This window comes from Acomys russatus, chromosome 20, assembly GCF_903995435.1.
Source record: "Acomys russatus chromosome 20, mAcoRus1.1, whole genome shotgun sequence".
NCBI lineage: Eukaryota > Metazoa > Chordata > Mammalia > Rodentia > Muridae > Acomys > Acomys russatus.
In genome coordinates, this window is record NC_067156.1 from 41199563 (window position 1) to 41213120 (window position 13558).

Genomic DNA, 13558 nt, shown 5'->3' on the forward strand with positions numbered 1-13558 from the left:
GTGTGTATATACACACACACACACACATATGCACATAACAAAATAATTAAAGAAAGAACGGCTATCATTTTGAGAGAAAGAGTCTTACTGTGTAGCCCTATTGGGCTTACACAGGCCATCAACCTCAATCTTCTGGGAGTTGGGATTATAGGCAGACACAACTTGACCTAGGCTTAAGGTATTTTAAGATTTGCTGAACTTGAATAAAGTCTACACATAGGAAAGTAATGCCCAGGTGACAAGAATCTTCACCAATTACAGATCATATCTTCCTTGGTTTGCATATTATTTTAACGGTTGTGGAAAACAAATAATTTGAATTAAAAAATTTTTTAGTGTATAACTTATTTAAGGGACTTAGAACTTACATTAAGCCTGCGTGGCCTGCTAGCTTCTCTATTAATATCTACTTGCTGGCTCTATTTTCTTTCTGTTCTTAGATAATTATTAGGTTTCCATCTTGCCTGTCACCAGAAAGGAACAAATAGGGTTCTTCATTCATCACAGATATCTTCGAAGTGCTTTTCTTATTAATAAATACACACACACACACACACACACACACACACACACCAACTCCTACAACAACAATAACAAGTAAACACAGGCCAGAAAAAGCAAAAAAGATGGTCAGTGTAGGCTCATCTTCATTTTTGGCTCATCTTATGTAAGTTTATTTTCATGACTGTTGTAAAATAATTTATCTATCTGTTATGTTTTCTTGGGGAACAGTGGAGACAAATGGCTTCTCACTGAGGTAGGGGATGAGTGAGGGACCAAGCAATGGTTCCATGAAAGTCCAATGAGTTTATTGGGGTTACTTTCAGAAGTGTGGGTGAGGGGTATTTTAAAGGGCATGGATGACTTCAAGGCCATTGCATCACTGAAAAGCCTACCCTAGCCTGAGTGCTGATCCAAGAAAGCTGCTGTTCAAATTGTAATCAGCTCTACAGATCAGCCTATCCTTCCCCAAAAGCCCTTAATGCTTATATAACCACAGTCAGGGTGAATTGGGAATCTTGTACGTTTTAGGAACTTCTTAAGACTTGTGAGTTATTTGCTTCCTGACCAGAAGCCTCCACTCCCACTAGGACAAATGTTTCAGTTAGAAGGAAATTGCTATACAATGAAATCTATTGATTAATCATGGTAGAATTTCGAATGTCTGGATGAATTAGCGGGACCTGCCTCATACTGCCTAACGGGATGTGATAGAGGATTAAGATTTGCCCTCTCTCTCCCTAGTGAGTTCCTTGTTTAGCTCTGATCCTGTTAGCTGCCATATGGATCCAGCAGTAATATTTTGCTGAATTTGCTAGTCGTTTCTATGTACCTGTGAATGTGTTTATCAAATATTTCCTTAAGGGAGAGGCAAAAGGCAAAGGTAAGCTACACAGAGGTGTTCACTGTAGCTTCCAGAAGAACAAATTCCAGACACACTTCAACTCTCGATCTGGACTAATGGGGCTTTCCATGTTATCTCTTTTCTTCTGCTTGTAAAAGGTTCACATGGTGCTGCTGGCTATAGAGCCACTAGCCTTTTAATATCTGGGATCCAGGTTTAAATCTGAACTGATTTGTTGTTTCTTGTTTTACAAAGTTCGAATAATCTTTGTTTCATAGAAACTGTCAACATTTGAAAATGTAGTAAGTGGCGGCACCATTAATGATAAACGTGCAAAATATTTCCCTATTAGAAAAGTTTTGTCTTGGATGTCTCTGAAGAAAGAATTTGAAGAAGATTTCAGAAGATGGAAAGATCGCCCATGCTCATGGATTGGGAGAATCAACACACACAGCGTGTGGAGAGTCCCTTATTTATCCTTTGCGAGGGCTCGTCTCAAGCTCCCTCTGTGCCTTCTTGTTAGTGTTTTGTCATGCCTGGTTTTTTGTTTGACAGCACAGAGAACTTGGCTGTTATTGCTTTTCAGCAGTTGCTACTTGTCATGTTTTATGAGCTTGTTCCTGACCTATATTAACATGTGTATTGTTACCCATAAATGGATAAGAAGATGAGGCATTCCTTTTATTAACAGCTATATGTGGTGCTTGGATGAACTTCTAGGAATGCAGGAAGGAGGTTTTCTTCTGTGTAACTATAATGTCCATAGCACGTCTATGACATTAGAATTCAGTGAGCATTTTAGGTCAAACTGACTTCCTATGAAAACCACCATATAAGCAAACTGAAAGAAAAAAAAAAAAAACCCACATGATCATCTCCTTAGACGCCGAAAAAGCATTTGACAAAATCCAACACCCATTCATGTATAAAGTTTTGGTCAGATCAGGAATACAAGGGACATACCTAAATATAATAAGGGCTATATATAGCAAGCCAATGGCCAACATCAAATTAAATTGGGAGAAACTCAAGGAAATTCCACTAAAATCAGGGACTAGACAAGGCTGCCCACATTCTCCATATCCCTCAACATAGTTCTTGAAGTTCTAGCCAGAGCAATAAGACAAAAGGAGATCAAGGGAATACAAATGGGAAAGGAGGAAGTAAAATTATCCCTATTCACAGATGATATGATAGTGTACATAAGTGACTCCAAAAATTCCACCAGAGAACACCTGCAGCTGATAAACACCTTCTGTAAAGTGGCTGCATACAAAATCAACTAAAAAAAAATCAGTAGCCCTCCTGTATACAGGTGACAAAGAGGCTGAGAAAGAAGTTAGGGAAACAACACCCTTCACAATAGCCACAAATAATATAAAGTATCTTGGTGTAACTGTAGCCAAGAAAATGAAAGATTTGTATGAAAAAAAAACCTTCAAATCTCTAAAGAAAGAATTTGAAGAAAATTTCAGAAGATGGAAAGATCGCCCATGCTCATGGATTAGGAGAATCAACATAGTAAAAATGGCCATCTTACCAAAAGCAATCTACAGATTCAATGCAGTTCCCATCAAAATACCCACACAATTCCTTACTGACCTTGAAAGATCCAATTCTCAACTTCATATGGAAAAACAGAAAACCCAGAATAGCTAAAATGATCCTGTACAATAAAAGATCTTCTGGAGGAATCTTCTTCCTGGATCTCAAGCTGTACTATAGAGCAACAGTAATAAAAACAGCATGGTACTGGCATAGAAATAGGCTGGTTGATTATGGAACCAAATTGAAGACCCAGAAATAAACCCATATACTTACAGACACTTGATTTTTTTACAAAGAAGCTAAATCCACACAATGGAAAAAAGATACAATTTTGTAGGTGTTATTAGTAAGTGGAATTTAAATTATGAACATGTTATATCCTCCATTTTCTTTATCTCACTATAATTTTATTCCATAAATCAATCAAGAGTAATTTCTGGATCAAATCAATTTTTCCTCAATTTGTTGGAATATCTTTCCAAAGATCAAGGGTATTTTCTTAAACCATCAGAATGCGACTACTAGTCTCAAGAACTTAACACAATGCTATTTTCTAATGTACAGTCAATCTTAAATTTTTGCCAATTGTATAATATAGCCTGTAGGTTTTTATATAGCCAAGAATTCAATCAAGATGGCATACCACGTGCAGTTTTTTCTGCTGTCTTCTGACATCTCAGAACATTCCTTAGGCTATGGACATGTATCTGTGTGAAGTAGAGGTAGATGCGCGACTGGGGATTTGGAGGGAAAGACCTTCAACTTTTAGTGAGTACAGGCTGCTATTTTGTAGACTATCTCAGGAGACTAGGGTGCGTTTGCTATGCTCTCATGATTAGACTGAAGTTATGCATTTTGGCAGGCCAGCCAGAGCTTTTGATGATACATTTTAATGAAGGCCTTAAGAAGAGCAGGAAGCAACATCACTCCAAGGCTTGAAGGGCAGCGGTGGGAGAGCTGCCCTGGGCCTTTGGTTGAGAGTTGTACTGGCAGAAGATTCCCCAGGGCTGTTCAGGAGACCTGCCACTCACTGCCAGAGCCCTTGCAAAGTCGGAGAGAGGAGGCAAGAATTCTGATACCCTCTTTCTGTCTCCGTATCTCCTGCTTGCTGGCTGATTCCACGAAGAAGCAAAGAACAAACATAATCGAGGTGACTCAGGAACCATCTGCCAGTCGCCCAGGACAATGAGAATGATGCAACAGTACCAAAAAAGGTCCTGATAGGGGTCTGGGGGAGCAGAAGATAGCTGAGACAGTCAATGAAGTGAAGCGAATAGTTCATGCAAAGGAATAAAGGGTCAAAAAGTGTTGCAGGGAATGTTAGAATGTTGTCAAAGAGCTTAAGCAGCTAGATGGCCTCCAGTGTGAGAACCTACCTACATGGGTGGGCTCAGGACTGCTTCGGGACTACAGATTATGTAGCAGGGGAGTCTCCTGATCAGATCTGTGCTTTAGAAAACAAAATGGCTAAAGTGGCCATGGGGCAGAACTGTGTCAAGAGAATGGAAGCCAGTACTGACGGCTGCAGCTTAGGGCAGAGATAAGGAAAGAGCCACTAAATCAGATGCATGAAGGGAAGAGAGCAGGAGACAAAAGAGACATTTGGGACCTTTAAAATCAGAAGGAGGAAGGGGTCAAACATGTGTGAGGCTTAATTAATAATAATTAGTATTATTGATAATGGCAGCTAAACGATAGCAAATAGTTATTATTTAACTCTAAGTTAGAGATCGCATTAATCTTAAGGGCAACTCAGCGAGGCAGGTGTAATAGTCACAGATTTAATTACAGGAAATAAAAATGATTGGGTGGCCATCATACCAAGAATTGAGGCCTGATACATGAAGAAGTCACCAATGATACACCCCATGAGCTGTAGCCAGTTAAACTACGGGGAAGCAAAAGATGAAACTAAGGTGAAGCCATACTGAAAAAGACTCAGAACAATTGAGCCATTTTTTTGTTGTTGTTGATACAATTGGATTTGGCTCGGACAGTCACTGTGTTCCAGCTGGCTTAAACTTGTAGTGGACACACAGCTGATGACTTAGCTGTTGTGATATTCTCGGGGACTAGGACAGTCACTCCAGCTCAGTATGAGTGGTGCTGCCAACTTCACATGCACTTCCTGTCTGGGCTGGGCTGGGTCACTATTTTGTCATGTGACTTCTCATCTACCATTTGCATCCTATTTGGGGCATCAAGCAGTTTTGGAGTTCCTAAGGAAAATGTCATTTTTCCCCCAAGAAGAAATTATTCCAGGAAAACATTTTAAAGTCCTCAAATTATGAAGGATGGATTTTGAAAGCATTAATCTTATACAAGATTACCACCAGATCCTTATCAAAATATAATGGTCCCTTCTATTAAATAGTTCCTGAACTAGTGTTTCTTAATAGACTGAAGTAGATGTATTGACATTTTTCACTTAGGGGAACAAAATTGAAAACATTTGCATGTGGAACAAAATCATTTAAGGAACTATGGAAACCACTAATCTAGCTTAATGCCCTCTATTACTTTGGAAACATTTATTTTATCCCTTGGTTACTGGCAGTTCTATTATGGTTTACAGACAACAATAGAAGGTTTTATGTTTTTATGCTTCGATTGCAGTAAAATGGTTCTCAAATATCTGGCTTCAGATAATTGTGAGTCCCAGTGACGGTATGTACTTTCTGAGACTACTATTTTTTTTTCTCAAATCCACAAGAAAGCTTGTAGCACAATTTATCCTGGGATCTTTTCTCTGGGCTCTACAGTATCTTCTCATGGGCTGTTAATATATACTCTATATGGTTGTATTGTATATTATATCTCTTATTAGCTCTACTGCCATCACTAATGTCTTAATATATAACTGTATGTGCCTCAAGGGAACAGTTTATGTGTTTTACTGGCAAGGAGCACAAAAAAATTCTCCCTGCTGTTTCCCTCTATTATGAATTAATATCCACTACCAGGGGACTACTTATGACATAAACTTGTCATCCTGTGAGTGGTGTAGGTGAAATTACCATGGAGAAAAGCTGAGCAGTAACCAGAGAATGAATATGACAGCACCTTTTTTGCTCTAAGTGGGAACCCTGGTGTCTTATATTAATTTATGGCAAATAATTTACATTGTTAATTGCTAAGTTTAATAATCTGTAATATCTTCTCAGTCACAGGATTTTTTTTTAACACAAAACAATCCGCTGTGCTGAAATGGAATGTTCTAATAACATGGGATCATTTCTGTTCGCTCCAGAGTCCATTGCAATCTCTGCAAGAAAGGACTTAAGCAAGTAAGAGCACCTAGGGGAGGGAGCCTTTTAAGAGATACCGTTGTCTGCATTGCTTCTTGTTTTGGTGATAAAGGAGTTAAAGGAGAGAGATTGATTCTTAATGACAGTCCTGAGTGTTGTGTGGTGGTTGCCTGGCAACTGTACCTGTAGGAACTAAACATTGGACGTGTATCTGTACTAATCCCCTCTTGTCAAGGTTTGGAGGTGTTTAATATCTTAAGCTTGGGAAATACTTAGAAGCAGAAAAGTCTGCTCATTTGACGATCCTTGGAAATTGTGTAAGATCACTGGATGTCAACAAATAAGGATCGGGAGAGTAAATGGTGTACGCTGCTGTGAATAGGTCTTGAATGCATTTAAGCATCTCTTAAGTGAGATGGAGCCCAGTCCTCACACCTCTCCTTTTATCTCTCCCAAGGACGTATCTCTTCACTTAGGGAACATTTATCGACTATCTGTAATGTGCTAGTGTCTGTGGCAGATACAGCCTGGGGCATTTACGTGAGATAAATGGAGTCTTCAGTCCTTCGGTCTGGAGTGGAGACAATCATCAATGCAGGGGGAGAAGGAAACATTCTCACTCAACAGCCCTCAGAGCACAGACTCCGAGTATCAGCAGTTCTTTGGGTTCTCCTGTAGAGGTTAACTTAAGCTGTGGCTTGTGTCCTATGCTCAACCTACTATTTACAGCCCTGCCCGTTCCGAGAGTTCCACAGCACCCATTATCGCTGGGCCCCACGGCGCTTTGCTTGTCATCCCTTAGCTCCAACTTCCAGAACCTTTGCTAATCTTGGCCTCATTATGAACTGCTCTCATTTTATCATTGATGTTCCCTCTAATTACACAGAGAAGTCAAGGACAGACAGCTAAACATGACTTAGGTGACTGAGATTATGATTTTTTTTTCCCTCAAACCCACAAGAAAGCTTGTAGCACAATTTATCCTGGGATCTTTTCTCTGGGCTCTACCATATCTTCTCATGGGCTGTTAATATATACTCTATATAGTTGTATTGTATATTATATCTCTTATTAGCTCTACTGCCATCACTAATGTTTTAATATATAACTGTATGTGCCTCAAGGGAAGAGTTTATGTGTTTTACTGGCAAGGAGCACAAAAAAATTCTCCCTCCGAGATTCTCTTTCAGAGATTGAGGAGTACCTCATGTTTCTAGGAATGGACATAGCCTTAGTATTATTATTAATACATATTATAAGCACGTATTTCTATGAAGGGTTACATTTTATTATGCCAGGCTATTCTACACAGGGACATTTTGTCATTGGCAAATGCCATTATCTTAGTAGATCTTTCCTACTAAGAAAGATCCCATTTAGAACCTTGTTACAGTAAATTAGCTTCCCCTGAGTTGTAAGATGTTTTAGTGACCACTAAAGCACCCAAACCTTGGTCAGCTATTTAGCTGGGATTTTTCTCCTTCCCAAATCAGTACATCAAGTCATAAGATTGAGAGAAAACAGAATCAAATCACAATGTCCCATCTGCCCTACTTCTGTCAATAGCTACAACAGCCAACATTCTGGCTACAGCTCATCAAGAAAGGGCGCACTTAGTAATGTGCGACTGAATTCAGCAGCTATTCAGGAAGCAGAAACAATGTATTGTGGAACAATACTTTGGTACAGGAGTGAGAGCTTGTGTGCTTGAGACATTGGGGGGTTTAGGGATTCAGGAAAGAGAGATGGTGGAACAGTGAACTCTCTGGAAGTCTCTGTCAAGTATGCCAGAGCTTGCAGGCAAATGTAGGCAGGGTGGGTATTAGGGCAAGGCTGCTCAGGGAAGCAGGGCTAAAGTCTTTGGAAAGTTGCCATCTTTGGGTCCCATTGCTTCTGTAGGTAGCCAGTCATGTGTGTGGTAGGGAGCTTAGGCACTGCTGGTCAGCACTGCTGGCAGATATGGAAAAGGCTGAGTGCAAGCTGGAGCCAATGAGGATGAGCTGGCTTCCATTTGCAGCTTTCGGTGGTCTCCACATTTCATTACTGACACCTATGGAGAGAATGGCTCCTGTTTCACTTTTCTTTTTCCTGTATAAAGTTGCCCAGACTTCATGGAAAGGGTATTCTGGGAAATGTAGTTCCAAACCATCGAGTTTCGGTCTGTGTTGAGACTTATCTTCTAGAACACCAACTAAATAACAGTTGTTAATATCAGTGACAACAAAAGTGCTCTATAATAAATCAATATTGATAACTGGACACAAGAAGCTTTGGTAGATAAGTCTTTAAAACATTGTGTTTGTTTGTTCTCTCTCTCTCTCTCTCCCTCTCTCTCTCTCTCTCTCTCTGTCTCTCTCTCTCTCTCTCTCTCTCTCTCTGTGTGTGTGTATGTGTGCACCTGTATATGAGAGTGTGCTTGTGTGTATGTGTGTTTGGCATGTGCAAATGAGCGGACAACTGACAACTTCCAGGAATTGGTTCTTTTGTTGCTGCTGTTTTGGGTTTTGGTTGGTTTGGTTTGGTTTTTTAGAGACAGGGTTTCTCTGTGTAGCCTTGGCTGTCCTGGACTCACTTTGTAGGTCAACTTGGCCTTGAACTCACAGAGATCTGCCTGCTTCTGCCTCCCTGCGTTCCGGGATTCCATGTCCAGCTAGGAATTGGTTCTTTACATCTATCAAGTAGGTTCCTGGGAACTGAACTCAACCTTGGCAACAAGCACTTTTACCTGATTAGCCATCTTACAGCTTCCTCCGTAATACTTCTTGGTCAGTAATAGTGGTCACAATGGCACCATAATATTTAAACAATGGCACTTTAGTAGAACCTTGCAGCTTCAAAAAGTGTAAAAATCTGTACAAAAATTATTGTCTGAATTTCTTGGTGGTATCAGAACTTCCATGCTCTGTAAGGTAATGAAATGTGAGTCCCCTTTATTCTCCTAGGTCTATCTTCTCACCCCTTTGCCTTGAGTTTGTTTCTTTGATTTTCTGAGCAGCTGTTTATGTTTTCCTAATACCAGTAAGGGGTTACAGATCATCACTGGTAACAGCAAGGGGTAGGAACAGAGCAGTGCAGCGTAGCCAACTGCGCTGACAGCCTAACAGTTGACAGGAAGGGAATGCAGCCTCCACTTCAGGTCACAGCTCTGCAGCAAATGGCTCCATTGCTAATAAAGATAAGCTGGATTGCAGGATGATCTGGCAGAAATAGTCCTGTCTCCCTTTAAAAAAAAATGTGATGTGTGATGGTGGGAGGGGGAGGGGAGGCCCTAAAACTTGGCTCCTATCTGTCAGAAATCATCACTGGAGAGAGTTTTATTATTAGGGGAGTCAGACCTTAAGCCTTTGCTTTGACCGCAGAGGCCAGAGGTGTTTATGTTTCTTTCAAGATATTGAGTCCAGAGTTGAGGTCTGGTATTTGGCTGGTGACTGTTCAAGAGGAGGATTCGGCTTCTGGCAGAACATAAAGCCAAGCGACAACAAAGCCTTCCTTTCAAGCTATCCAAATGAACACATTTCTAATCTGAAATTCAAATACTTGACAACAGAGAGCCTGTGAGCTGGGCTTTGAACAGGAAATTGCTTCATGGTTTTAGCATAATGAATCAGGCAGTTAGACTAAATCCATTTAGTAGGAGAAGAATGCTTTCACATGCTTTGTGAAAGGAAGGGGGAGGGGTGGACCTTTTCCATTCCCCAAATTTCTTAGGACTTACAGACACAGGCACTCTGTAGAAATTGTATCCACTGGGTCCTCTGATTGGTATGTCGAGAACCAGTTTTCAAGAAGCATCTTTGTTAGAAGATGCAGTGTCTTGGAAGGCTCGAGGAAAAGAATGTGATGGATACAGGCCTTCTTCGTGTCTCTTGTTTCCCCTGCTGGTGGAGGGCACATCGCACTGTGAAGGCCTGGTTTAGTGCCCCCCCCCTGCCCCCCCCAACCCCCACCAGTGTTAAATCAGACAACTGCAGTATAGCCTTGTTCTCAAGGCGCTTGGGAGAGACTCAGAGTGGAGGAAACTGCAGGCTTAGGCCTGGGTTCCGACTCTCAGCCCTAAGTCAGGAGCAGGCTCCTCTGTCACCTAGGCTTGTGGTGACAATAGAGGTTGCAGCCAGATTGTCAGCATGGAGTAGGGCTGAGGAGCCAGAGGACTGGTACCAGGAGAAGGAGAGTCAAATTCTAATGCTGTAGAAGGGTTGTCAGTTACGTAGTAAGTCTAACCCCAAGAGATGCTAGCATCCATGGGGAAGGACAGAGCTAGAGAAAGTGGAAGAAGGAAATTACAAAAGAAACAAAAAGTAATAGTCACAGGGGTGGTGCAAACAAGAAGACGTAGATGGGGAGGTTGTGTCTTGTCCCAAGCAAGAGGAGTGCTCTACAGCAGCACTAGCTGCTGCATGCCCCCAAGCCTGGGCCCTAAGAGCTAAGGCTACGGAAAACATCGGGCCCGACAGTGGACAGATGTATAACTGAGGGTGCCTTTGCTGTATAACGTACCCCTACGCTTTTCCCCCTACTTTTGGCTTGGATGGAAAAAAAACAAGTAAATGTAATTTCTCTTTAAGTGTTGTTCTGAACTTTCCTATCAAAAGGAACAGTAAAGTTCTGAGAGTTCAGCTGGAGATGAAGATCCTTGAGACAGGTGTTAGAGACGTTAAAACAAAACGAAACAGCAGACACAAGCCCCCAACACATGAGTGATGAGCTTCCAATACACGCCCATGGTTAAAGGTAAGCAGGGTAACACACCAGCTTTTCAGAGCTGGACAACAGCCTTCCCAGCAGAGTGAAGACTGTGATGCGCAGGTTGGCTAGTATGGCTGTGCCTACCTGAATAGGCCCATAGTGAAGACAGATGAGAAGAAGTGATTTCAAGCCACATTAGCCTGGTTCTGGAGTACAGTACTAGTCTTCACCCCAGGAGCAAAACTTGAGAGTTCAAAAGACACTGTACCTTGTGAATTGTGCTGATGTCCCAACCGGATCTAGTCAAAAATGTACTCAGAACATATTTCAGGCCAACGAGTGAGAACTGGCCAGAGAGGAGATCTTTATCAAGGCAGGTAGGTCAAATTATCCAGATAAAACAATGCAGAATTCCCAATCTAAGCCTGTTGCCTGACAATAGATTTTTCCCTTCAGAAGAATATTCCAGAGTCTAGGGAGTGGAGATGGGCAATTCTGACAGAGTGATCTTCACAGAAACAGGTTCAAAGGTAATCTCTCTCCTGTGCACTGGAGACAGGAATTCATTTCTCTAAGGCACAGCATTTCATTTCATGATAATAAGTATGAGTGAGCTTGGAGGAAGGATCAAAGCTAAGTTAATTAACTCATGTTGAAGTAGAAAAGACTTCATGTGTGTTGTGTTACAGGATTCACAGAAAGCTCCCATCGAGAGTTCTTCACTACGGGTCCAGAAGCTGGGGGTATCTCTACAGGCCCCCAAAACTTTTACAGACTCAAGGGGTCAAAATTCCTAAGAGATGACAGTGACATAGATGAAGAATAGCAGGAGCACCAGAGACAGTAGAATCTGGCCACCCAAGTCCTTCTAAGACAAACGGAGGAAAGGCTGCCTGTGTGTCTAGCAAGGGGGCTTAGGGTTACCTTTAGCTTATGAGGCCTATTCATGGCTCAATAATTCTTTCAGATTCGATGTTTTATCTTTTAAAAAAAACTTCCATGGTTTATTTTAAACCCTACTATGTGTTGACGTTTGTCTTCATATAAATGTGTTCGGAGGTGATCTTTTATCAAACCCCAATGAGCTTTAGCAAGAGATGTTCACTGACTGGGAGGCTCTGAGGACGCCCGGCTCCCTGCCCGTGACTTTCATCCAAACTGACAAGCGGAGACCTAGGTCCAGCTCTTGACAAAGCCGTTACGGAGCAAGTTGCTCAAGACTCAGCTCTGCGTCGGGCTTTTGTATTCAGTTCTGATTCAAAAATAACTCAAACCAGACAGCCCTGGCTTTCCCACATTGCCTTTAAAGCATTAAGTGAGCAGAAAGCTCAGGAAGATTGCTATCCTCTTTGTCCCTATCCCAACTGTTAGGAATTTTGTGCATCCCTTGTGGGGTGATTTGTCCTTCTTCTGGCAAATAAAATATAAGTTCAACCCAAATTGCTAAGAATAAATGCAAACATTTTGTTTCTTACTACTGCCTCCTTATGAGAATCCATTCAGAAGGGTCAGGCCCCTTAATAGGCACCATATTCACACACATACTTTCTTTTGTATGATCCTTGGGCTCAGGCTATCACGAATTTTAGAAATAGTTGTCATAATTAGATCTTCAAGTTGAGATTCTGTGTAGATATCTCAATAGTAAAAAAAAAGTAAAAGCTTTAAAATGAACTGTCCATTTTTTAAGTGACATTTAAGGTTCAGTATGAAAATATATCTCATAGCATACTGCCCAGTGGCTAAGCTACATAGTTCTAGAGTCAGACACCTATGGGTTTAAGTCTACCCACAGGCTGCGTGACCTGAGGCAAATTACTCCTTAAGCTTCTGTCCCTTCACACGTAAAATGGGACCAACACAACACACTTGATGAGATGAGCCATGCAATGGACTCTTTGTACAGTGCAGCTATGCTGTAAAATACCCGATAAAGGTTAGCAAATGAAGAAATAAACACACATTGTGCCATTTTAATTTATTACAATAAATAAAATTTTATTCAACACAAATATTTATATTAGGAGTCCTTATTCCAGCTCTTCCTCAGAATGCAAGTTCACCAGGTGCTAAATTTGTATCTTAATTTTCAAACTGATAGGTACCTTCTATAAGCTTACTCTGACAAACTGTCTAAAATGCACATTTCCTCCATTCCAATGAATAAAAAGCAGGCACACATCCCGAATTTATCTTCTCTACCATGAAAATACTTGTGGCTTAGATATTGCTGTTTAACATTATTTTTTTTTCCTTAACATTTCCACTCCCGCCATCATCTAATAACTTCGAAGCAGATTAATCCATTAAAAGGTGTGTGCCTGGTGTTCAGTAATTGCCAGTGAAGTCTAATCAGATAGCAAGTGCTACAGAAGAGCCTTCAAGAAAGACTATAAGATAATTAAAACATAAAGGTTATGCAAAAGTAGCAAATCAATAGAGACAGTAAACATGGTTTATCAACAGTCCTGAGAACAATTTTTTTTTTCAATTCTAAAATGCAAATGGACTCAGGATAGAGCACATGCTAGGATGATAGATAGGGTTCTTGTAACTGTTTAATTAACTTCAGTTTCCTGCATGTTAAAGGTTGCCTCAGCCCACTGGCTCATGTAACAAACCCTCTTAGGATTTTGTTAGCCGCTGTCTGGTACGAAACCCAGGCCACCTTCTTTTCTTTCAGGGTTAGGTTTTGCCCTGCTTCTCTGGAGACCTTATCAAAACACAGCCC